At 37.3% G+C, this 3,738-nt stretch overlaps 1 pseudogene; it reads left to right on the top strand.

Moving 5' to 3' along the window:
- LOC107667386 (disco-interacting protein 2 homolog B-A-like) overlaps positions 1 to 2,950 on the top strand; it is a 36,823-nt pseudogene extending 33,873 nt beyond the window's left edge.
- The last annotated feature ends 788 nt before the right edge of the window (positions 2,951 to 3,738 follow it).

The raw sequence follows: 3,738 nt of genomic DNA, 5'->3' as shown, positions 1-3,738 counted from the left end.
TAACACCGCCCAAATGTTCACGCAAAGAAAGAAGGCGTAACTTTTATTCTCGCTGTAGTATTGTTGCCGCCGGGGCCATGTCGTGGAGACGCTGTGTGTTTCGTTGCGAAAGCGGAACTACTTTGTTTGGCCTGGTTAAGTTGTATTTACAACACTGTTCCAGAACAGTTCAACCCAAATATTCAGATGTGTGCAGCGCACTTTATGGAGGACTGTTTCCTGAATCTGCAGAGTAGCCTACAATGTGTTTGTGCACAAAGGCTGTTTCTATAAAGTGGGGCAGTTCCAACTTTGCAAGGGCAGTATGGCGCTTCTGACTCACAGCCTATAAGTAAGTTTTTTATATTTAAAGAATTTGCCATTGATGATTCAAACGCGAGTTTTGAGCAGTTTGCATCACAAATGCAGACATGGTTTTATGTTTACGTGGCACGAAGTGCAACGCAACGCGTAAAAAGACAGTACAAGTCATTATAATCAGTAATTATGTCCCCATTGGATGCAACAAATGCCTCGTTTGTAATGGGTTTTTATTGGTTTTGTCTCGTCTCGCCGGGACACACCACATAAACACATTGCATTACACCAAATACACAACATAATGTTCTTTTTAGCAACGTCATATGACCCCTTTAAAATAATAAGAATTTGGCTAATAATTTGAGAAATCTACAGTTTGATAGGAAATGATACAAGATAAGTGTTATTTACCTGGATTTTTTATTGTTCATCAAAATAGATTAGATTTCTTATCCAGTAATACACTTCTTTCTTTCCTAGATTTGGGTAAATAGTCCACACAATGCAACAGAATACTACACTATATACGGAGAGGAAAATCTGCAGGCTGACCACTTTAACACTAAGTTGAGTTTTGGAGATCCTCAAACGCTCTGGGCCAGAACTGGATACCTGGGCTTTGTCAAGAGAACTGAACTCACAGACTCCAGTGGAGGTGAGAGAGAGAAGTAAAAATGGCTGAATTAATGGCAAAGTGTTCATGACAGATTGATGAGGGCGATATAGTGTTTGTGTGATGCTAAAGTCTGAGTCCACATTGAAGATTTTTTTTAAATGTACACCAAAAAAAAGTTTTAGGATTTTGAAAATATTTGAACAAAAAAAGTTCTTAGAAATTCTTAGATTCTGCACTTTCACTAATAAAGAAAAAAATATTTTTTTACATTTAGATATTGTTACTAGTGGTCTCTGACTGAAGAGACATTAATTATTAATTATTATAAAGGCACATGCATTCTTGTAAAAATGTTCTTGCTTGTTAGATCGCCATGATGCCCTGTTTGTGGTGGGCTCTCTGGATGAGACTTTAGAATTGAGAGGTTTGCGATATCATCCAATTGACATCGAGACCAGCGTATCACGTGCCCATCGCAGCATTGGTGAAAGGTAAAATCCCAGCGACACGCTCTTTACTTAATTTTCAATCATGCTATCCATTATCTCTTACTTGGTCTTTCCCTCTGCAGTGCCGTGTTCACCTGGACAAATCTGCTGGTGGTGGTGGCTGAACTCTGCGGATCAGAGCAGGACGCTTTAGACCTGGTTCCGCTGGTAACCAATGTGGTTTTAGAGGAGCACCATCTGATTGTGGGTGTAGTGGTTATTGTTGACCCTGGGGTCATCCCCATAAACTCCAGAGGAGAAAAGCAGCGAATGCACTTGAGAGACTCCTTCCTGGCAGATCAGTTGGACCCCATATACGTAGCATACAACATGTGAGCTGGGTTATGGGCGAGACAAAGGCTTACTAGAAAGGTGCTATGGAGCCTGGCCTCACAACTGGGATTGGGTTCATATACAGACAGACTTGGCCCTGTTTTTTCAGGGATAAGGTGTCATTGAACAAAAAATACAAATGTGTGAGATTACTGTTTTGGAGAAAGGATACTATAATAGAATTTCCCTTATTTCTCACTACCTTCTGTCCCAGAACCCCCTTTCTCAGCAAAATGCCACTTACTGTATGTCCAGTTCTTGGTCATGATTTAAATTTACTTGAATTACCTAGCTGATTTTTCTACTCGAACGCATTCCTTTCTAGCACTGACTAACTAGTGTTTTGTTTTTTTTTTATTAAAAGGAGCTTAAAGCCTCAGTTTGTAAGTTTTCGCCTGGGTTGTTTGATTCCAAAATATTTTATTCTGATTTTGGAATCAATGGAAACGATTTCAGGAGTCAATACTCAGAATAACTAAGTGAAAAAAGGGAGACAAAGTGAAATCTTAAAAATAAAAAGTGCAATATAAACTGTAATTTATACAATTATGATTGATAAAATAAATGATAGGAGGTCTTGATGGATGGATGGATGGACTACAAAAGACGTGAGTCGCATTGATCAGTCAAGTAATTATGTAGGTTTAGCAATATAAATTCTGTATCTTAAATTAGTGTTGCAACTCTTTTGGGATGTTTAGTAGTGTGGTAATCAAGTTAATGAACAGACTAGGACGCCATGAATGGAAGATTAATTCCTTTTAGGATCTAGCATTTAATTATTCTGAATATACACTCAGAATTGATCTGCAACCCAGCTTATTAATGGTGCTGTGTGTTACAAGGCTTTAAAATGAAACATTTTTAGGACAGCTTTGGTGTAATAGGGTTATCAATACTCCCCTGGTCATTTGTCATTCATCAGATGCTTTTGTCCAAAGCAACTTACAGTATACTTATAACACAGGGACGGTCCCTCCAGAGCAACCTGGGGTAAAGTGCCTTTCTCAAGGGCAGTATTGATTATAGGACATTTATGTAATGCTCCAGTTCATAGAATGCCCTTACCCAGGTCAAAACCCACAGTTTCATCCACCATCATTTTGGTTAAGACACAGATGTGCTACAGAGACTGCAGCTGTCAGCTCAGTTTGCTCTGTCAGTTCTGGAAACATTTAGCATTTTAAATCTTACCACTGGGGCTTTAACAAAATTTGTTGGTTACAAACTTGCATCTTTTAATTTGTTTTAGTTCTACAGTAATTACAAAACACAATTTACAGTTGTACTAGACAAAAGTGCAATGTAATACACAAAAGTATTTAACTTTTTGTTTTTCTCGTTTTAATCTATATTCATCAGGTTATTTAAGATGGTCCACAACCATTTTAATTATAAATTGCTTAGTTTTGCAATTAGTGAGTTTGATTAATTGAATGTTAGCCATATATATATTACACTGAACAACTTCACTCCTTCAACCCCCACAAGTTCAGCATGAGGATAATCATTCCTATTATTTTTCATTTTTTATTAGATAAATGCAGATACATTCTGTAACATGGATTATTAATATCTGTCAACAAGGGCATATGTGTAGTATTATATAATTACTTGCATTATTGAGTAGCATATGACTTACACAAAAAAAGTGCAGGCACATAAAAAAACACATTTTTGGGACTTTATGCCCAGTCTAACCTCAATGCCTACATTTACAAATCACACATTCCTTGAGTTCACTGCTCACCATATAACAGTAAGAAACACTCATATAGACAAGAGCATTTACCAACTGCAGACCTCATAATCACACATCAAGCCCAAACCAAACATAAACTGAGGTACGTATAGCTCTATTTTTGCTCTCATCTAAAGGTGCTTCTACACATCAGGACAAGCCATTTAAACCTCTGGCAAAAAAAAAAAAAAAAAAAAAAAAAAGTACAAGCATATGCAATTCTAACTTTGCAACATCTGTTGCCCTTGAATCCCTTGACT

The sequence above is a fragment of the Sinocyclocheilus anshuiensis genome, unplaced genomic scaffold, assembly GCF_001515605.1.
Source record: "Sinocyclocheilus anshuiensis isolate Anshui unplaced genomic scaffold, SAMN03320099.WGS_v1.1 scaffold964, whole genome shotgun sequence".
NCBI classification, from domain to species: Eukaryota; Metazoa; Chordata; class Actinopteri; order Cypriniformes; family Cyprinidae; genus Sinocyclocheilus; species Sinocyclocheilus anshuiensis.
The sequence above is the reverse complement of the archived record's forward strand: the minus strand, read 5'-3'. Positions and strand labels throughout refer to the sequence as shown.